Raw genomic sequence first — 23848 nt, 5'->3', positions numbered from 1 at the left:
CATGCCCACTTTGTCCTCTTCCTGACAACGCAGGGCTACTGACAGCAGCCTGCCTCACCGGTTAGTTGTAGTGTTTGGACTGAGAGGCACAGTGAAGTATTTAAGAAGGCAAGATACCAGGAAGACTGCATTGACTTTTATGAATGATTTATATAAAGGCTAGCACTAAAAAATGTTTATGATAAAACACGTTTTTTCAAAAAGTGACTGTATCTGTTCTTCCGCTGTCATGAAATTGTGTTTGCTTCATGACGAGGTCTGAGAGTGGGAAGCAGGAAACTAGGCGGATTTCTTAGGATAGTAGAATTGTGTGAATATGCCTCTTGTTTTATTTGGTTCATTCTTCATTCACTCAACAAGTATTTTGAGGACCTTCTCTGTGCTCAGGACTCAGCTAAATATGGACAATGTAGGTTAAAGAAAAAAGAACAGTACTCACAACACAATGTGGTGCGCACTGGACCAAAATTAAACGCAGTGGGCTACAGAGCATGGGGAAGTGCCACTTGAGCCTGAAAGAGGCAGGGCATGTATGGGTCTTTCTAGCTGAAGTGGGGAGCATGCATCTTTAAAATAGTGGAAGTTAGTCAAATAAAAGGGGGAGAAAAATCCAGGATAAGAGAATAGCATACAAACTGTACACACACACATATGTATGCGTATTTACATGTATACATGCACAGGAATGCATGCGTGAATACACATACACTTGCAGGCACATTGCTTTTTCAACTATATGGCCCTCATCTACCGGGCTAGCACAGCATGTACAAAACTGGTTCTCCATCTCCCTACCATGGAAGATTCAGCGTGCACACAGCAGAGATTTTTCAATTATTCACCATGTGATCTCCTACATGCGGCAAACCATACCCACTGGGAATCATAGTTCTCATCTAGCATCGACAACAGGATGTCAACACCCACCCTTGGGGTGTCAGAAAAGTTGGAGTGGCTCTGCAGGGCTTTCATTCTTTGGAACAAAGACTCACCTGCCAGCCGATATGTTTTAGTGACTCCTGCTAATTTGACAGCGTTCACTGGAGACCTGGGGCACAGCATCAATATGTTATCTAAGCCAAAATCCCGTCAGAAGGATCAGTAGTCGGGGCTCCAGTCCTTTGTGTCACTGGGATCAAAGACAAAAATGTAGAGAGAATTTACTTTTAATCCTCCGTCTATTATCAGCTCTGCCCCAAATATTACAGTGGTCTGCACTACACTTTGTGAAAACTTTAAAAGGTGAAGAGGCATGTGCGACTTAGGGAAATCTGTGGCTTGTTAAATTTAATTTTCTAGATGCCATAGAATACATTTGGCCACCTAGAAAGGAATCAGCTGAGAGGAGAGGGACCCCAGGTGAACCCTGGACAAGCCCAGGGAACAGAGAATTCGAGCAGAACAAATAGCTGTGGTTGAAAGCCTTGGTTACAAGTTCTTGTGGCAAAATCAACTAGTATGATACACCATCCTCAACTATTAAAAGAGATATTGGGACTCACAGAAGAGACATTGGTTTACTTGAGGGCAAAACAGTACTAGGATTGAAATACAATTCAGAGGGGGGGTATGGAGACAAAGACATTCGATTGAGATGCCTCTTCGTAGCCACATTGACCTGCAGATCCTCACAAAGGAGTCCTTAGCAATGGCCTTTAGCAATCAACTGACGGAAAACCTAAAAACCCGGAAAATATCCAGTCTTGCCTGTTCTGCATCTACTCTGTCATTTTCTGGTCACTGTGACTTTTTCTTTGGGAATTATCACTTCCTCATTCTCAGCTTTGATAGGATTGAGGCAATCACCTGTCTGCTCTCCCAGGATTGCATCGTCCCAGGCTGCTGGTTCTGAAACAAAGCGGCTAGGTGCAAGGACAAGGGAGAGGTCTCTGGAGACACAGGCAGCCCCAGTTGAGAACCAGCAGGGAACCAGGGACCTCAGTCCTGGAGCTGCCTGAATGAACCCAGAAGCTGATTCTCCCCAAGAAGCTCCAGAAGGGAACGCAGCCCTGTTGACGTCCTGATTCAGCTACACAGACTCAGAGCAAAGCAACCAACCCAGCCAGTGGGTCTTATGACCTACAGAACTGCAAGACAACAAACGTGTGCTGTATGAAGCCACTAACAGTGTGGGAATTTGTATGGCAGCAAGAGAAAACTAAAACGCAGACATGTATTTTAGCACATATTCACCAGGTCAACAATACTATCCTGCGGTATGATGGTTTCATCGTTATAGTGCTGTGTTTTGGCTATGGAACCATGCAGGACAGAGGTCTTAAAAAATCCTAAGAAAATTATACCAAGGAGCTAACCATGTTGAGATAATGCTAGATGTCCACAGGACATGTTTAAACACTATAAAGGTATTGTGAACGCAGTCACAATACGGGGAAAATGTGTGGCAGAGAGAGAGGTTGGTCCTTGTCAGTTTAGAGGTACACATGCTCCTCTTTCTAGTAAAGGCCCTTTGTCATCAGAGAAGCAGCCTAAGTTCAGTCCGTAGACTTCTGAGTACGCTCTCAGCCATGGGAAATAGTGACTATTGTTACCGTAGACTTCATTTCTTCTGACGGTGCTTCTCAGCTCCTTGCTCCTTCCACTACCAAGTTGAACAGCAGCCACCTTTGCAATGTCAGTAACTCAAGTCTAGGTTTTCCTTATTCCCTGTGGTTAAGCCAAAATTTTACTTCATTAACTTTTCCTTCCTTACTAGTAATTATAGAAGTAATAGATCATTTGTTCAGGATGACCAATCAGTGAGTGATTGGCCAAAGGCCACTTTAAGGGCCAATGTCCTATTATGTAGAAACTAAAAATGAACCCCCCTGTCTTAGCCCATTCAGGCTACTATAACAGAATACCACAGATTGGGCAGCATATAAACAACAGAATTTTATTTCTCACAGTTATGGAGGCTGGAAGAGCAAGGTGCCGGCAGATTCGGTATCTGGTGAGGGTCTTCTTCCTGGTTCATAGATGGCCCTCTTTTGCTGGGTCCTCAAATGGCAGAAAGGGGCAAGGGAGCGCTCTGACGTCTCATTATAAGGGTACTAATGCCATTCAAGAGGGCTCCAAACTTATGACCTAATCACCCAGCAAAGCACCCCCCTCAACATCATCACATTGGGCTTTAGGATTTCAACATATGAATTGAGGGGCAGGCACAAAACTTCAGTCCATAGCACCCACCAAAGGATTTATGTAGAGTATTACGTTCACGATCTGTTGTGGGATCTGTTTCACAACACTAGCAGGAAATGGGTCATTGATTGCTCTCTCTCATTTGCAACCTAAACTTTGGAGGCAAAACCTTCAATGAAAGTGTGTCTAGAATGAGGAGGAGTGTTGGAGTTCTCTGCAGCTATATGGCTCACTCTGCTGGTCTACGGAGCCCACCTCTGACCTGTATGGCTGTCCTGATTAGAAAAACAAAAAAGTGAACTCAAGAGGATAATTCCAGCACACAGCCTGAAAGAGATAGAAGAACATTAATTTTTTTTCTTTCAGGGCTCTTGAGAATCATCAAAATTCCTATTAAATGAAAATACCATGACCCAGCTATCAATATAAACATTTAGTGGTTGATTAACACTTAATTTGAAAAAGGATAGTAGAGTCAGCTGATTCTACAGATCTTCACTATTTGGACAGGGGCAGGCTTGGGTTTTAAAGGGCGACCAGAGCCAAACTTGTCTTATACCATAAATGCATCCGGAGCAGAGCCAAGGTCTGTCAATTAATTAAATACTCCTACATCAGGACTGTTCGTGTCTATTTTGGGCATGTGTGTGGTAGGTATGGGGGATAGAGGGTTTCATTTGTGTGTGTATGTGTATTTTTTACTGATTCATCAGCTAGGATAATGTATATTCCCTTTTTCTACTTGATTTAGACTAATTCTGTATTTCTTTTAAAACATTATTTTCGTCACATCTTAAACATTACATAATTGTTCCCAGAGGGCATGGATGTTCACTTCTTTATCTTTTTTTATCTTTTTAGCTTCCAATATCTCAGTTAAAGATGGGAAAGGAGCAGTACTAACTAGAGACTTTTTTTGGTTGTTCTGCAGGACCCTAGAGTTGTCCTTGCCACATGGTCCTGTCTGTGTAGCTCTACAAGGAAATTCAGGCTGAGGAGCACTGAGCAGAATCTGGAAATTACTATGACTCCTTGCAAAATACCATTAAAACTCCTTTCACTTTGCCATTACATTGAACAATTTCCCATCAAAGTGTAGAAATCACAGGGGCTGGCCCCAAGGCATAGTGGTTAAGTTTGGCACTCTCTGCTTCAGCAGCCCAGGTTTGCAGGTTCAGATCCCAGGCACGGACCTACACCACTTGTCAGCCATGCTGTGGTGGTGACCCACATACAAAATGAAGGAAGATTGGCACAGATGTTAGCTCAGGGCAAATCTTCCTCACCAGAAAAAAGGAGTAGAAATCATAATATTTTGGAATTCTAAAAATATGCTAGATGATATATTAATAGGAATTTTGTATTGCTAGTTGCACATATTCAAAGTAAAAAGATATGAAAAAGAGAAAAAAATCTAAATTCAGCAATGTTAGTTAACTTCACGTGTAATTACAAAACTTCCTTTTTCTTTTTTTGTTGAGGAAGATTAGCCCTGAGCTAACTGCTGCCAGTCCTCCTCTTTTTGCTGAGGAAGGCTGGCCCTGAGCTAACATCAGTGCCCATCTTCCTCTACTTTATATGTGGGATGCCTTCCACAGCATGGCTTGTCAGGTGGTACCATGTCTGCACCTGGGATCTAAGCCAGTGAACCCCAGGCAGCTGAAGCAGAATGTGAGAACTTAACCACTGAGCCACCCAGCTGGTCCCCAAAATTCCTTTCTGATCATCAGGAACCATGGAAGAACTCTTCCATATCATTTATGTGTGTGTGTGTGTGTGTACAGACAGTATTCAGAAGGGACGGGTGCTCATTGCAATCTCTTCCTAATTGTTCACTTACATTCTTGCTTTCAAAAAAGGATGTTGCAAAACAAAATAACAAAATAAAACCCAAAGTTTATATAGGAAAAGGAATAGGAGAAAGTTTTTCTGTTGTTGCTTTTTAATTGAGGTCATATTGGCTTATAACATTGTGTAAATTTCAGGTGTACGTTATTATATTTCAGTTTCTGCATAGATTGCATCATGTTCACCACCAATAGTCTAATTTTTATCCATTTGTTTTCAATTGGCCAATATTCTCGGAGCAACCAATCAGGTGGACAGAAAAAGCCCAAGCCTTGGATAACGACAGGAGACACTCTAATCAGAAAGAACACAAGCTTGGAGTCAGCAAAACCTTGGTTCATATCTCAGCTCTTCAATTTAAAAACTCTGTGATCCTAGAAAGTCACTTAAGCTCTTCAACTTCAGAATCCCTTTTATCAACGATTTGATGGTAGTATCATCAAGAATATTAAATATTTAAATAGCCAACATTTCAAAGTGCCCAGTGCATAAGAAATGGGCAGAGAAGGCCTGGACTGAAGCTCATGGTCAAAGGACAATCATTTCCCCTGCCATCAAGAGACACAGTCCAACCCACTTCCCCAGGATCACCTTCAATCCTGCCCAGGGGAGAAGTGCCCACTTGCTCCTTCTCTGCCTCCAAGATGAGAAGGAAGCAGAGGAAGGTTTTTGCTTTGCCATTCCCCAGCATCAAATAAAAGGAGAAAATCTGTTCTTAATTTTTTGCACAGTCATTGGATATGTTTTTTTTTCCCCTCTCAAATGTAGGAAAAGGACTTCTGACATTTATAGGGAGAGATGTGAATACTGTTCTCCGAAGAATAATAAGTGAGGCAGTGATTCCGCTTTCACACCAGGTCCCGGAGCACCAGCTCTGGTCCAGAGATGCCTGCAGGTGAGGAATTGGTATGCGGCATGCGGGGAGAGAGGGGCGTCTGGGTGGTGGAGGCGGGAGGTATAATCAAGCTAAATGCGTCTAGTCTGAGGGAAGAAGGTTATTAATATTCCAGTGAAAACTCCAGTGGAATTCATTTCATGAAACTCTATTTCCTTTGACTTTTTTTTTAAGTGCTTCAGGATAATCCTTCGCAAGTTAAGGCCTCTCTTATGAACACGTGCCATGGGACACAGAAAGCAATATACATGAGTTGTGAAGCAGTTCATATAACTAATTACTTAATAAATCAGACAAAAGGCTAGTGAAATATAGTCTTTAGCCAGTGATCACCCATTTATTTACTGATTTCTTGTTTGATAGTCTATTCAGTTTAGCTTCATTCATTCCCTCAGCACATCATTAGGAGCCCTGGAAAACCACACTGGGTAAAGGAATAGAATACAATGCAACATGGAAACCACACTGAGCAAGGGCTCAGGATCACAGGAGCTGTGTCGAAGTCTTAATTTCATGATCTTCAAACGGTAAGTAATAAACAGCCACATATGATTTCTCACATAGTGACATGAGCTAGAGGACATCAAAGATGTAAAGGGATGCATGTGGTATGTTGTCTCTCTCTGTTCTTCAGAAGGTTATCATTTGCATTGATCCTGAATAACTTTTAAACAAATCATTGAAATCCTTTATCTAAATGACAATAACAATTAATAATATGACTCAATTACAACATACACAGAACCATTTCTAATGAAATGCAATATATGCTTTTATATGCTATAATGCTGTTAAAATAAAAGATGCAGACTAGGAAATGTTGTTAGGCAAAAAAATTAAAATCTTGTTTTAATTTGCATTTCTTTAATTGCTACTAGGGGTATAGTGGACATGCAGTATTCCAAATATTTGATGCCTCTGCATGTGTGCAGTTTATACTTTTAAAGAATCTAATACACTATGAGATATTTGAGATTTAGAACTATTCCTCATTCACTTTCAAATGGCTAGTGCTTACCAAATTGCATAGTGTATAAAAATCAGTTCTAAAATTATTTGTTGAATATTCTACACTGTATTTTAAATTAAGTGATAAAAATAAGAAACAGGACAGAGTTCTGAGGAACTTTCCAAGGGAGCATCTTCTGGTGTGATATAATCCATTAATCAGATCTCCATGGATACTGTCATTTCAACCAATTCCAAATTCACCGTCTACATATGTGAAAATTCCTAAAATCCAAATATACCTGATTTCTCTGACCAGGAGTTCTGTTTACCATGTCAAGGAAGAAGAAACATGGATTAGACTGACTACTTTTAACCTATTTTCTAAATCTCATGTGTTCATTTTAACAATGAGTTCTCAATTAATGCTAAAAAAACCAATAACAAGTTACCAGTTTATAGGTTGTAAATTATGTCTTCTTTGCATTTTTTTTTTTTTTTTAAGATTTTATTTTTTCCTTTTTCTCCCCAAAGCCCCCCCGGTACATAGTTGTGTATTCTTCGTTGTGGGTTCTTCTAGTTGTGGCATGTGGGACGCTGCCTCAGCGTGGTCTGATGAGCAGTGCCATGTCCGCACCCAGGATTCGAACTAACGAAACACTGGGCCGCCTGCAGCGGAGCGCGCGAACTTAACCACTCTGCCACGGGGCCAGCCCCTTCTTTGCATTTTTGAAACTAGGACCTCTATTTGTTCACTGATTGTCAGCCAGTCAGCTTGCAGTGACATAACTCATCTTGACTTCTCAAGGAACACAGACTATGCGTTGGTGACCTCACCTGAAAGTGCTCCATCTGTGCTATGACACGACTCGGACAGGCACATGCAATTAGTAAAGCCAGTAACAGAACCACTTTTCAGGATAGGTATTCATCTCCAATAAGCAGCAAATAATAGTAATAATGGTTTGCAATAGTTCTTGAACACAGAGAAGTGTAAAGATTCTGGTAAATACAACGTGCTGGGCTGGGGCTGCGGCTGCTCAGAGCATCTTTCGGTCCATGTCCCTTTGGATTCTTCAATTAAGAGTCCAGTTGCAGCCAGTCTCCTCTCTGTCCTTCAGAAAGACCTCCGTTGCAATCCCCGTTTCCATTCTTGCTGTGTGATGGTGGTCAGACCAGCAGAGGAGCCCCTGAATTCTGAGGGCCTTGGGTTGACTTCACTGACTCTTCTCTTCTCTGGGCTTGCCCTGATCTTTCCTCCTCTGTGTTTGTGTGCTTCTTTGTTTTCTGGGCTCACCTCATCATGCTGGGCTCACTCAGGAGATGTCACATCACCTTATAAAAACCTTCTGTATCTCAACAACATCCACTAATGCATTTGAACAATATTGTGTGGTTACACCTACAGAAAAATCAGTTCTAAATGTCTTTCCTGCTACTTTAGATACAATAATAAGTCGCATTGAACCTGTGTTGTGATTGTGTATTGGGTGCTTTCACGTGACCACAATGGCCTGTCCAGGTAGGTATTACTACTGCCTTTTTGAAAATAAGAAGACTTGACTCAAGGAGACTTACCAAGGGTAATTCTCTAAATTGCAGTCTGGTGAGGGATTGTGGCCTGGTTGACCTGATGTCAGATCTTGCTTTTTTACCAGATATGTGTGATCTTCCTGCTTATTTAAATTTCATTTTCAAAAGTGAGTTCATTGGGGCTGAAAGGCAGCATAACAAAGTGTAAAGAATACTGAACCAGTTACACTGTTTCTTGACCCAAACTTTACGCCAATCCACTGTGTAACTGGGATCATGGCCTAAGTATCGCTAGGCCCTATTATCCTCATCTGTCAAGTGAAGTTGAACCAAGTGATTTAAAAACTCTTATATATCTAAAAGCGTGTCTACACAGTCTACAATTCTATTTATTTTTCCAGCCGTGCATGACAAATAAATTTATTCATAAGATTTTTATTGATATGGTATAGGGGGAAAACTTGCATTCAAACCATGGTTCAGATCATCAGACCTTTATACAAGCATTTCTTCCTTCGTGTTCTACCTCCAACCTCCTCATCTTCTCCCATCCTCACAATAGTTCAATACACAGACACATCCTCACGTGCACCAAAGCACGCAAGCAGGCATGCACACAGCATCCCTCCAGGACTTCTCCTAAGGGCCACCGTAGGTCTTGGCAGGCTTTCAATTAACTTGGCTGCTTCTTACTTAAGTTAGAAAGGAGGAGGGAAAAGGAGGACAGCGTTGGATGAGAGAGGAAGAAGAGGCAAGTTGGGGGCAGAAGAGAACCACAAGCAGAGCCAGGTAAAACTTTGGCTCTTTCTTCTGCAAATCCCCCCTCCTGACTGCTTGGCATCTCCCACTAAGGATTCTGCATCTCTAAAATCAGGCTGTGAGGACTAGCTAGAACTTTTCTTGGCCATCTGAGTGGCCAAAGAATGAAGCTTGGAATACTCATTCAAAGATAATGTTTCCACTTGTTAAGCCAACATAATGCCACATGGAAGAACTTCCAGCATATTTATCATTAACCTCTATCTCCACCTTAACTGTCAGGCATTGAAATTCAAGGATATTCAACAGAGAAAAAAGAGGATTAAAAAAAGTAGTCACAAAATCAGAGAATGCTAAGAACTGGGAGGTCCTTAGAGGTTCCACGGCTCTTAGGATGAATGTTCTGATCACAGTTGACAAGTCCCTCTGTGAGAGGGCTCTTAACTACACCTCTCTTCTTAGACCCCATCAGGCACACTGTTCATGGTTCAGCTCCTTGAATAGAGTCAAGCTGTTTCCTGCCTCATGACACTGGTACAGGATGATTTCTGTGCTCAGAAGTCTACTCCTTAGGTTCCTCTCATGACTGTCTCCTCCACTTATCTGCTGAAATGTTGACTTCTCACCTGCCATCCCTGATCATCATGACCACTGTAGCCCACTCAGCTCTTTGATATTATGTAATGGATGTGTACATTTCCTTGTTGTTGTTGTTTTTTCCTTTCTTCCACATTAGATTGAATGTCCAGGAGGTCCAAGGCTATGTCTGTCCCCCTGGGTGCTGAAGACCATGCTTACTGAAATGGCTGGAATGGAATAGGCACAAAGTATATAATGGTAAAGGTCATGAACCATCTTCTTTTTCTCCAATCAAGTCATGTCTTGAAGGGGCAAGAGGTCTGTCTAAGGCTACATGGCTAGTTAGTCAGGGGCAAAAGCAAGCTAGGAATTCAAGGCAGGTCTTCTGACTATAAAACTAATGCTATTTCTGTGAGGCTCTGCTGCTATGCCACAACAGATGTATTAGCTCAGTATTTTCTTCTCTGACTTCCTTATATATTAATAATAAGGTTTACATCTCCTTATCTGATTATAATTAAACAGTTATTTAATTCCTAAGTCTAATTTTGTGATATACTCTTATCCTTGGTCCTAGCCTGAGCCTTGTAATCACCACTCCTCAAGATATGTCAAGTGATATCACGGATGCCAGGAAATTGTTATTAAACTTTGAGATATGATTAATGTCATAAAGGCTTTAAGTGAGAGCTTTTTAGTAATTGATATGGCAGAGTGTTCTATTTCAAAAGATGTGAGACTCACCCTCGTATAGGCACGCAATGCTAAGTACCTCAAAGACTGTGAGACAAACAACAGTGGGAATATTAATCAATCTAGATGGAGCTCAAGGTACACGGCATGTAGCCTCACATGGCTACGTTTATGGATGGAAATACAAAGGTTCTGGGGGACGTAGTGATTTGCTCAATATCATGCTGTTAAGTCTGTGGCAAAAATGACACCAAAAATCTGGTCTCCTAACACTGCACTTGGTATAATTTTCACTGAAAATAGCAATTTCCAGAGAACCAAGGTGTGAAAGGAAACAAGAATTTGTGGGGGATCTTTCCTGGCTCCTTCCTATTAGAAATTGCAGGGATTCACTCCTCCCATCCTTCAGCAATACCCCACCCCCTCAAGCACACAGATTAGGCTGTTCCCTCAGCCTCCATCTGCCTCAAACTCACACGTACTCTCCTCACTTCACTGTCTCTTCAACTCATCGTCCTTCGACTGCTGCCCCCGCCTCATTATACCCTCCCTCCTGCGACTCGCTCTCACTGCGCTGGACAACATCGAATTCCAGGAGACAAATTCAGTCCTTACTTACTTGAAATTTCATTTATTCAAACACTTATGAAGCACCTACTGTGCATCAAGTACTCTTCTAAGCATGTTACAACATTAACTCATTCAATCTTCATAACGGTCTTTCAGAATATGTATCATTTTTATCATCCCCATTTTACAGATGAGGATTTGCATCACAGACAGGATAATCACTTGCCCACAGCTAAACAAAGGTGTGGTTCAGACTCAGCAAGCCCTCATGTCCAGGCTGCTTCTTTTTTTGTTTTATTGTAGTAAGAACAACTAACATGAGACCTATCCCTTTAATATATTTTTAAGTGTTCAATCCTACATTGTTATCCATAGGCACAATGTTGCACAGCAGGTCTCTAGAATTTATTCATTTTACATAAGTGGAACTTTATACCTGTTGAACAGCAACTCCCTGTTTCCCCCCAACCCTCAGTCCATGGCAGCTGCCATTCCCCTCTGTTTCCATGAGTTTCACTACTTTAGACATCTCACATAAGTGCTGCCATGCAGTCTTTGTCTGTGTCTGATTTATTTTACTTAGTATAATGTCCACCAAGTTCATCCATGTTGTCACATAAAATAGAGGGATATCCTTCTATTTTAAGGCTGAATGATATTCCATTGGGTGTTTATACCACACTTTCTTTATCCACTCTTTGATCAGAATTGACATCTAGGTTTTTCCATGCCTTGACTATTGTGAATAATGCTGCAACAAACATAGGAGTGCAGAGATCTCTATGAGATCCCGTTTTCATTTCCTTTAGATATATATATTCTGCATGGGTATCTAGAAGTGTGATTTCTGGATCATACAGTCATTCTGTTTTTAATTTTTTGAGGAGACTCCATTCTGTTTTCCATAGTGACTGCACCATTTTGTTTTCACACCAACAGTGCCCGAGGTTTCCAATTTCTCCACATCCTCCTGGCACTTGTTATCTTTTGATTTTTTTGGCAATAGCCATCCTCACAGGTGTGAGGTAATTTCTCAAGCCTTGAGGAGTGAGGAACACACCTTCCTTTCTTGCTCTTTTCTCCTGATTTCACTCTCTCTCTGTTTTCTCCCATCCTTTCGGTTGCTCAGTCTTCTTTTCAGGTTCCTTTTCTAGAGCTATTTCTTACACATGAGTGTTGCTAGGGATTCTGTCCTGGGGCCTCTTTGTGTATTCTCTGGACACCCACCTCTACTGCTGTAGTCAAAGGGTGGTGCTTCAGGCGCCATTCACAGCCCAACTGCCTCCAGATTTGTGTTCTCAGTGCCGACTTCTTGCCTAGAATCCACACACATGTATACACTTGCTGCTTTCAATCTTAACTTACCTGTCCATGCGGAACTCAAGCACACATTTGAAAATACTGACCTCTCCTCTCCTCCCCAAAAGCCCTGCTCCTCATCATTTGCCTCTATCAGCAACAAGCCCCCCATCCACACAGTAGCTCAAGTCAGAAACCTGGCAGTTATCCTTGAGTCCAGCAGCCCCTATGACTACCAATCCTAATGATTCTGTTCTGTAAATGTCACTCGATTCTATTATTTTTCATTCCAGTTGTCTCAACCCTAGTTCAAATACAGTAACTTCTTCCAATATTGGTGTAATGTCCTCCCAGCTCCTGTTCCTAACTCTTGCTCTGCTGCTCTCCAACAATTCTCCACATACAACTCATTATTTCCGAAATGGACCTGAACACATTCCCCCTTCCTTGAAAACCGTTCATGATTTTTTTTTTTTTTTTTCCGGAAGGCAGCATGGAGCATCCATATTCTTTTTTTTTTTTTTTTAAAGATTGGCACCTGGGTTAACAACTAACAACTGTTGCCAATCTTCCTTTTTTTTTTCCCCCTGCTTTATCTCCCCAAACCCCCCCTGTACACAGTTGTATATCTTAGTTGCATGTCCTTCTAGTTGTGGGATGTGGGACGCCGTCTCAACGTGGCCTGGTGAGCGGTGCCATGTCCGTGCCCAGGATCCGAACCCTAGGCCGCCACAGCGGAGCCCGCGAACTTAACCACTCGGCCACGGAGCCGGCCCCCCACTCATGATTTTCAAAAGCTCTCAGGACACACTATAAAAAGACCTATACATTTACAATGTTTTTGTGATCTGGTCCTGATTTACCTCCTCAAACTTTCTCAATATTTCTTTCTTTCCACTCATCAGATTTAAATGAAAGACCTGAAACTGTAAAACTTGTAGAAGTAAACAAACAGAGAGAAAAAGCCTCTTGACATTGGCCTGGGCAATGAATTTCTGGATATGACATCAAAAGTCCAGGCAACAAAAGCAAAAATAAATAAGTAGGACTACATCAAACTAAAAAGCTTCTGCATAGAAAAGGAAACCATCAACCAAGTGAAAAGGTAATCTAAAGAATGAGAGAAAACGTTTGCAAACATTATAGCTGATAAAGGGTTAATATCCAAAATTATAACTCCTAGAACCCAATAGTAAAAATACAATAATCCAAATAAAAAAATGAGCAAAGAAACTAAATAGACATTTCTCTGAAGAAGACACACACATGGCCAAGAGATTCATGAAAAGGTGCTCGACATCAAAGAAATGCAAGTCAAAACCAGAATATTATCTCACATCTGTTCGGATGGCAATTATTAACAAAACAACAACAGCAACAAAGTAACAAGTGTTGGTGAAGATGTAGAGAAAAGGGAACGCTGGTACACCATTGGTGGGAGTGTGAAATGGTGCAGCCACGATGGAAAACAGTATGGAGTTTCCTTGGAAAATTAAAAATAGAACTACAATATGATCCAGCAATTCCACTTACGGGTATGTATCCAAAATAATTGAAATCAAGATCTCAAAGTTGTATCTCTACTCCCACATTCATTGCAGCAATACTCATAATAAGCAAGACGTGGAAACAACCTAAATGTCCACTGACGGATGAATGAATAAAGAAAATGTGGTCTATACATACAATGGAATGTTATTCAGACTTAGAACAGCAGGAAATCTTACCATTTGTGACAACATGGATGAACCTGGAAGACGTTATACCAAGTGAAATCAGTCAGTCAGAAGACAAATATTGCATGATTCCTCTTATAAGCCAAACTTATAGAGGCAGAAAATCAAATGATGGCTGCCAGGAGATGTGGGGAGGATGATATGGGGAGCCGCTCAACGAATCTTAAGTGACAGTTATACAAGATGAGTAAGTTCTAGAAATCTGCTGTACAATATATTGTGGTGCATTTTCTTAGTCTGTTTAGGATGCTATAACAAAATACCACAGACTGGACAGGTTGTAAACAACAGAAATTTATTTCTCATAGTTCTAGAGTCTGGAAGTCCTAGATCAGGGTCAAAGTCAGGGGAGGGCCCTCTTTCTTGTTGCAGACTTCTTGTATCCTCACATGGATACAGGACCACATAGTGGATGAGACAAGGGAGCTCTGTGGGGCCTCTTTTACAAAGAAATCAATCTCAACCAATTTACCCTCACGATATTACCACCTCCCAAAGGCACCACCTCCTACTATTATCACATTGGGCTTTAGGATTTCAACATATGAATTTTGGGCAGACACAAACATTCAGACCATAGCCTGTACTTAAAAACTTAAGAGGGTAGATCTCATGTTGAATGTTATTGCCACACACATACACACACAAACAAAAGCAAAGAGACACAAGGAAATTTCTTAGAGATGATGGATGTGTTTATTGTCTTGATTGTGGTGATGGTATCACCAGTGTATGCATATGTCAAAACTCATCAAAATGTATACATTAAACGTGCAATTTTTTTGTATATCAATTATACCTCAACAAGGTTGTAAAAAAGAGAAGATAAAACATTGTTTTAGACAAATTAATCTAACATGAGTGCGCCACTGCAAATGATAGCCCTTCAGCCGTATTGTTCTGTCCGTGCCTTTGATCAGATTGCACCTCCCATCTTCCGGATTTCAGCACATGCATCATTTCTTCTGGTAAATCTTCTTTGATTCTTCAAAATTGGATTAGATTCCCCAAATATGTGTTACATTATGCCTTGTATTTTCCCCATACTAATGTTTAAAGGCAGAAACAGGTAACTGCAAACAATGTGATATTTCCCTTCCAGTAGTAAAGTTCCATTTCTTTAGTGTGCTATAGACACCATAGTGCCTGGAACACAGTAGGAAGTTCACAAATAGCTGTTAAATGATAAAGCGAATACATTCCCATCATTTGCACTAATTTTGTGACTTTAATTTTGAAGGAAACTGTTCCCCAGACTTCATTTTTTCATGTAATTTACTTCTTAAAATTATACATCAGATATTTCTTAGCATAGCAATGAACTTCACAAAAAGAGATATAAAATGCTACAGCCATAACTTTAGTGTTTCTCGTTACAAAAAATCGTGGATAGAATAAAAAGGGAAAACGTATTCACCATGCTGTAGCATTCCTGAAGTGAATATATATAGCATGCAATATTGTAGTCTTTAACTCATTACCAACTTTTTCTGGGTAGGTTAAAATTTTTTTAATCAGAACTATTCTAGGCACGAGAATATTTTTTCTGCTAATGAACCAGATTCTGCAAAGATTTAAAGTCCTCTTTGGCTGTAAATGATGCAGCTTTGGGAACTATTTGGCAATGAAACTATCTGGTTCAATGTGCAATGATTCTTTCCTCATGACTCTTCAGGAAGCTGCAAAGCATTATTTCAAACTGCTCTAGGCACATAGAATCCTGTATTTTTGCATCATTCTTCAAAGATGTTTGTGTCTTGACAGTTTGATTCTTCAGACCTGCTCAAGGGTATGATTGTCTTATGCTGATTTTTATTTAAAAAGTAATTTTGTTTTATATTATGTGGTTGGATTATTTTTTCTGGAAAAGCCCAATCTCTCAACGTTATTTTACTATTTCAACCTCTTTCCTCATCATTTGCCTTTATTTTGAAGGTTTGGGGAAACATCTTTTATAGAAACTGTGCTGAATAAAGGCATCTGAATCATCTCCATCTCAAAAAAAAAAAATACCGACATAGATTTCCAGCTCATTAAAACAAAACTCTTCAATTTTCCTTTAGTGTATTAAATCCTCTATGGAGCCTTTTTAATTCCAAAATGTATTTCGTGCCATAACTATTGTGTTTTATTCATTTTAATCTATTTGAGAGAACGAAGAAGAGTGGTTACACTACCTACTTCCACCAATGGATAACATTTCACTCTTTAAAAAAAGGAACACAGGATTTTCAGTACTGATAAAGAAAATACGTGATTCATATCAGCATTTCCATTGAGATAAAACTAAAAATCATGTTAAAAGCATCGAAGAGTTACATGAAATCAAGTCTCAGAAAAACCAAGGAAAGCCCACCTCTCTTTTGCCCTGGGGGATATTTTCCTAAAAAAAAAAAAAAAAAAAAGGTCAGGAAACTATGAAGAATCTGTTGTTTTTATAGGGTGAGAGAAATGAAAAGCAAGGAAGAATCTCAACTGTAGAAACAATTAGCCCACCACCCGGAAAGATTACCCTCCATGTTAAGCGTGCTAGATAATGAATTTTGGGTTTTGTTGCAACCAGCATTCATCCTCATTCCTTTCCATTCTCCTCGTCATATTACCGAGTCAGGAATCCTGGGAGCTTCATTTTCTAGAATCTCTTTTCAAGCAATGTTCCATTTTAGATTCTGCCAAACCAGTAGAAGGAACTACTGTGCCTTCAGAGGCTGCAGGTTTTCCAAGAGCTTCAAGATTTATTCCAGAAAGTATCTGTATCTTCACAGCAGGCAACTTAGGTCATTCCGAGCAGTTTTCAGAGAATCCTGAAACTCCCCGATTTCCACAGGCAACTTCTAGCTTTTCCTGACTATCATTCTAGCCCTTTCAATGGTTTGATAGGGATTGATTTCTATTCAATAGTCAGAGTAGTATTTGATTTCCTGATTGACTCCAAATTAATACAGTGAAAAGAAGAATGAGAAGCAAACTTGTGCTCAAGTGAACATGTACATCCAAATTGTGTCAACTGAGTGGCCCAGAGAACTTAAATCTAATAATTGCAGACTGCAATTGCCCAACACCAGGGGGCAGAATAAAACTAAAATCCACATCTTGAACCTCGAATTGTTTCTGAAGTTACTGTTTATCAGTCAGGGATTGTGGCTAAAATATGTTTGCTATATTGAAATAAATGAGACAAGCTTAAAAACATCCAAGGGAACAGCAAAAACATAGTAGATTATAAAAAGAGTGAGAGAATGAAAAATGAAAAATACAGTGTTAAAAATTAGGACTCGAAGGGGGCCAGCCCAGTGGCACAGCTGTTAAGTTCACATGCTCTATTCCTGTGGCCCAGGGCTCCCCAGTTCGGATCCCAGGGGCGGACCTACACATCGCTCATCAAGTCATAGTGTGGCTGGTGTCCCACATATAAAATAGAGGAAGATGGGCACAGATGTTAGCTCAGGGCCAGTCTTCCTCAGCAAAAAGAGGAGGATTGGCAGTGGATGTTAGCTCAGGGCTAATCTTCCTCAAAAAAAAAAGCTTAAAAGTATATTAGGTAAAGCTGAAGAGAAAATTGATGAATTATAAGGTCTATTAGGAAAAATTACCCAGACAGGCAAACAAAGAAATAAAATGAACAATATATGAGAGGAGAATATGTACAATTCCCCAAACGTCAATAAAGAAAAAATGGAGACTCTGAATATTCCTAAAAACATTAAAAACAAATTGAATCACTAATGAAGTTCCCACACCACACACACACACACGCACACACACACAAACACACACCCCAAACATCTCCAGGCTCAGATCCCATGGTTTTGGAGTAAAGCTTATTTGAAGTGACTTTTAATCAAAGACGCCAACAACTCAGAGTTATGTTCAAATTTTAACAAACAGAAACTTTCCAGTTGTGGTGGGATGAAAAAATATATGAGGATAACAGGTCTCCTGGAATTAATTTGTAAATTTAATGTAAGCACAAATCAAAGGAACAAAAACTGCCCTTCTAACCCAGAGCTGGACAATTTGATTCTAAAGTTTATCTAGAAAAGCAAGTATGCAAAAATAGCTAGAAAATCCCTGAAAAAGAAAAACCACAAGATGAGACTTGCCCTCCATATATAGTAAAACATATTACCAGTCTCCATAATTAAAGCAGTGCGATGCTACTGCATAAATAGACACAAACCGGCAGTACAGAAAATTCAGAAACAGATCCAAATTTACATGGAAATCTAGTGTGCGATAAAAGTGGCACCTCAAAGTTAGATATGTGGGGAAAGATAATGTTGAATTCATTGCTTACACCAGGAAACAAACTAAAAACCCAGTCTAATATTCACAGTAAAATGAGATCACTAATTATCTCTGAGAACCCCCAAGTACAAGCTAGCAAGAAGAACCTACCAACAGCTGTAGAACCTGTACCACGAAGACATCTGTGCAGAAGGAATGAGATAGAAGCAAGGGGGTATCTGATGGCCATGAGAACGTGAAAATGCTAAAATAGCCAAGCAACATAATGGGAAAACATATCAGACCAGATTGTGAAGCATGGATGAAACCAGGAAGGGCTGCAATCATCGCAGCAGTGCAAGGGAACTGTCATGGGTGCAGCGGAAGCTAGAGCAGCCCAGCCCGGTCAATTCTCAACACCACCTGCCGGGATTTATTTACAGGAGAGTAGAAATCAACTATTTGGAGGAGGCATGGAGAAGGAGAGTAGAGCCATGAAATATCACAAAGCAAGCCATTATATATGTTAACACTATAGACACACACACTCTAGGGGGCAGCTGTATGAAGGTGAAAAACAGCTGAAACAAGCTTCTTTCTAAACTATAGGAAAACTAATTTCACATAAAAATGAGCAACAGGAAATTATCAAGGTCAAATATCATAAAAACTTATCATAAGAGTAAAGAAATAAAGAAGCAGAACAACATCTCTACAGACAAAGAAATCTTGACGGAAAGACGTTAAAAAAAACTGAGCAAAATTGTTGATATACTGTTTCAAAATGAGGCATTGAATGGATGATGCACGATGTGAAAACAGGACCACGAAAATGAGAATCAGAAAAACTCAAACATGAGGAGACAGACTCAAAAGTGGATTAGATATAAAAAATAAATTATTATAAAAATGAAGATTAAACAGGAAAGAACACAAGCATGAGTAAATACAAGAATGCCTTCACAAAAAGAGACAGCAAAAGAGGAAAATATAAAAATTAACAAGAAATGAAGAAAGAGATAAAAAAATTTTAAGAGAAAATGTCAAATATTGAATACAGGTGAAGAAGACATGATCTAAGAGTAATGGGAGTCCCTGAAAAGAAAAAGAAAGAACAGAATAGAACAAATACTAAAAAGTATAATACATGACAAATTTCCTGGAATAAAATGGATTTGAAAATATGTATTGAAAGAGCATACCATGTACCTAAGAAAATCAAATCAAAATGACTAAAGCCAAGATGCATTCTAGTAAAGTTACTGAACTTTAGAGAAGTCTTTCAGCAGCAATACTTTATTCCAGGAGAAAATGAAGTACCAGGTATAAGATATTCATGGAAATAAAACATGAACCAAGGATTTATAGCCAACAAAATTGATAAAGCATAAAATATGCAATGACAAACTGTTATTAATATGCTTTTGTATCTTTGCACGTTTTCTGAAGAGTGTATTGGAGAACAAGCTTCCCATAACCAAAATGATTATGAAAGAGAGGAATAATAACTGGTGGTTATTAAAGAATATTGGCCAATTAGCCTGATGAGCACCAATGGATTGTGTGCTTCTTGAGCAGAGGACACAAGAGGCTAGAGTAGATGTCATTGATAGGTGGCTGATTTAAGGTTTCGTGAATATTGATACATTGATCATTTCATTTGGCTTGTGAACATTTGATGCCTAGGAGGCTTCAGGTATATTTAATTTATTAAGCATATTTGATGCCTCCTAATCCTTCCATCCTTTTCTATGTTCAGCTAAACACTCGCTTACTTACATCTTTCTCATCAGCTACATATATACCTGGTTTTATCTTTCCTCCCAATTTGTGTGTTTCTCTCTGTTTTTTTTCTCTTTTCTGCAACAGAATTAAATCTTTCTACCTAAGACAGAAAACTCACCTTAGTGAGAAACAAGCAACGATGCAAAACGTTAACATTTGATGAAACTAGATGATTAGATGAAACTAATGGGCATTCATTACTCTATTCTTGGAACTTTTAAGTTTGAAATTTTCCAAATGAAAAGGGTGAGGTAAAACAAAAATTTTTAAAAAATAAAACAGTAGAGAGAAGAGAATTCCAGACAGAAAGAATTGCATGTATGAAAGCCCCAAGAAAATAAAGAGCTCAGTTTTTTAGAGGGGCTGACATAATGACAGGTATAACTGGACACAGTCATGTGGCAAGGAATGGCTGGGAACCACACTCAAGAGGGACCTGTGGGAAATGGTTATTGCAGGACTCCAGGCTGAAGTTGGAGACAGATGGGATTCTAGTTGTGGCAGTAAAGACAGGAAGAAATCAAAGAATGCGATACATGTCAATATGTGTTTTGTAATTAGAATTGACAGAAACTATTGAAGGTTTGGACTTGAATAGGACAGGAAAGGTGGTACACCAGAGGACATCTAGCTTCATAGCATTGGTGGTGTCACCCATTGAGACTGGGTAGAAGACTAGATTTTGAGAAAATATCAGCTACTTACTATTTAGCAGACACTCTGCTAAGTACTTAAGACATATTATTTAATATCTAAGAACATATCATTAGTCCAATGTTACATATGAGGTCATTAAAATTCAGGCTGAGCCCAAGATTTTGAAAAGCTATTTACTTATATTTAATATCTCTGTGATTTCTAAAACCTTTGCCCTTAACTGTGATACTATACTGCCCCCCAGCAAAATACTTGGGGATTATTTGGGACGAAAGTGCTTATATTTTCCCCTACTTTCATGAAGCTAAAAATTCATGTACACACTGAGGTGCAATTCAAGGGTCAAAGCATTAAATAGAAGGAATGCAAAGGGGATAAAATGAGCATTCTTGTTACTTCTCAGAATTCTCTACACCCAAAGACAACAGGGCAATTAGTGGAAGGAACTCTGTGCCCTGTGAGGTTCCAGGCCTCTAATTCAGTTATCTAATACTGAGAAGAACAAAGGGCCAAGTCAGACTAAGGGACAGGAAATGCAGCCAGCAGACTGAAGCAAACCCTAGCTAGGCGCTATCTACCACCTCAGCATCCAACCACAACCATTTCAGGTAAGCCTGTTAGGCAGTAGAAATTCACCAAGGCTATTTTTCACATTGCTTTCCCCAGGTGACATCATCAGCCCACTATGAAACAAATCATCTTATTCTCAGAAGTATGAGCCTCAATTTTGTGTGTGTGTCCCTCTATGGATTTTAATGGTGGGTTCTGACTGTGTATTTTAAGGTAGCACAAAACTTGTTGCTGTCCTTTACAAGGGCAGTGTCCACCCTCTAGAGCACCTCTAGTTTGCAGACACCTTCAGGATTACAGACGCCTCCAGCAGGGCCTGACTATACAACGAATGATCAGTTATTAGCCATACCCACCTAAACCTATTAGGATCATCCCCTAGCAGCCAAAGCAAAGCATTTAACTAAACAATACCTCTGATTACACTGCAGTAGCAGAGAGATGCAATTATGTCATCTCTAAGTAGAGCTTCAAGTTTCGATACTTAAGATACTGATTATTTTCACACAGAAGAAAAACAACAAAACCAGCTCCATGTGGAACCGCAGAATATTTGGAACAACAGTTTAAGATTGTTTACACCTAATGAGGGACTGTTCAGCAATACGTACACAGGGCATGTTAAATGTGCAAGACTATTGCAACGCTTTCACACAATTTCCAGAGCTGTGAATGCGCCTGGCAAACAAAACATAGGAAACTCAAGCACTAAAGAGGGGACAATCAATCAAGTTTTTTTTTTAAAGCATAAATAAACTTTGAAATTAACACTTTCACCTCAACTATAACAAGTGTGAAGGAAACAGAAACGTGTTTATAATACTTTTCGAACCACGACAAAATAGACTACTTCAGACCACAGCAATAAATGAGCCCTTGCCAATTCGTAAGAGAAAGAAGTATGGGAAATTATACAAGATGACAAAATATTAATACATTGGGCTTCATTTTCGGTCCATTAGGAGGGTGATGAAGTGACTCTGCAGTCGTTTCTTTTGGCTACCTTGACACTCTGAGGAGGAAGTTTTAACACCAATGCTTTACACCTGAATTAAGGCCACTGAGTTCAAAGGCTGACTCTGCAACAGTCTTGCTATACGACCCTGGAGAAATGATCTAACATTCTTTTACCAAGTCTGTGGAAGATAGTTTTAAACGCATTTAAAATCTTAAGATATTATAGCCGGGAAAAGGACCTTAGAGGCCATCCAATTCCATGTTTTATAGAGCAGCAAAGTGATGCCCCAAAAGGTTAAGATTCCATTTAGACCAGGATATTTTTTTCCTGATTCTTATTTTTTCAATCCACCAGCAAGGATTTAAGGGCAATTAAACAGTTTGGAGAAAAGAAAAATATATGTAATTAATGCTACCATTTATTGAATCCCTTTGGATACGATATTGGCACTTTATGTGTATTATCTAATTTAAGTCTCACTATATTGATTTTATGTATTTCAGATTAAAAAAAAAAAGAAAACTGAAGCTCAGAGAAGTAACTTGCTTAAGTTCATACAGCAAATTAGTGTCAGATAGGAAACTTGCTTTTTTTGCCTTTTCTTGGTCTTCCATGCTAATGAAAAAGGTCCTATATCTGTGACTTCCTCAGAACCAGGTTCAAAAATCAATGCTTAGTTGTACATGAGTGTTCATAGCAGCATTAGTCCTAATAGCCAAAAAGTAGAAAAAAAATGACCATCAGCTGATGAATGGATAAATAAAATGTAGCATATTCATAAAATGGAATATTGTTCATCAATCAAAACAATGAAATATTGATATATGCTACAACTTGGATAAATCTCAAAAACTTTACACTAAGTAAACGAAGGCAGTCACAGAAGACCTCATAATGTGCAATCTTCCCTATATGAAATAGTCAGAATAGGCAAATCTATAATGACAGAAAGTAGATCAATGGCTGCCTGGAGTTAAGAGATGTAAGGGACGGAAGGAAAAGTGACTGCTAATGGGTACGGTTGTTGGGAGGCATGATAAAAATATTCAAACTTATGGTGATGGTTTCACATTTTGCAAATACACTAAAAAATTAGTTGTACACTTTAAACAGATAAACTTTATTATAAGTAAATTATATTTCAACAAGACTGTTAAAAAATTAACATTTATGTCACTAGGTAATGATATCAAATATCTCCTGTAGTTAATTCGCCAAGGTCACTTTGAGTTCATCAACTGATATCCAAGGTGGTCTATAAACAGAACACTAGGAAATCCAGGTACCATGTATGTCAGAGTGTTAAATTTGAAGAATCCAATTTCCCATTTTTGTCTCTTCCTGTTGGTGCATTTTTCATCCTTTTCAAGAAATCTTTGTTTTTTCTAAGGCCATGAAGATACTTCCTTTTCTTTCAGAAGTTTCATAATTTTAGTTTTAGGTTTAGGATTATGATCCATTTCAAATTAATTTTTGTGAAAAGTGTGAGGTCAGTTTCAACTTTTCTCCCTCACGTGGATAACCAGGAATTCTGAAACCATTTTTTGAGGAGGAAAAACAGAAAACTTTCCTATTTATCTTCTCACTGCATTGGTTTCTTTGCTAAAATCAATGGACTATAGAAATGTGGGGCTGGGGCTGGCCTCG

At 39.3% G+C, this 23848-nt stretch overlaps 1 long non-coding RNA gene across 2 annotated transcripts in view; it reads right to left on the bottom strand.

The window, feature by feature from the left end:
• LOC139080078 (uncharacterized) overlaps positions 1–1130 on the bottom strand; it is a 136758-nt gene extending 135628 nt beyond the window's left edge. For both annotated transcript variants that reach the window (XR_011534238.1, XR_011534239.1), the window contains exon 1: positions 993–1130. This is a non-coding gene — a long non-coding RNA (uncharacterized lncRNA). The remainder of the gene's footprint in view (positions 1–992) is intronic.
• Positions 1131–23848: the final 22718 nt, after the last annotated feature.

The sequence above is a fragment of the Equus przewalskii genome, chromosome 28 (assembly GCF_037783145.1).
Source record: "Equus przewalskii isolate Varuska chromosome 28, EquPr2, whole genome shotgun sequence".
Taxonomy (NCBI): domain Eukaryota; kingdom Metazoa; phylum Chordata; class Mammalia; order Perissodactyla; family Equidae; genus Equus; species Equus przewalskii.
Note: the sequence above shows the minus strand (reverse complement) of the source record. Positions and strands in the feature narration are given on the sequence as shown.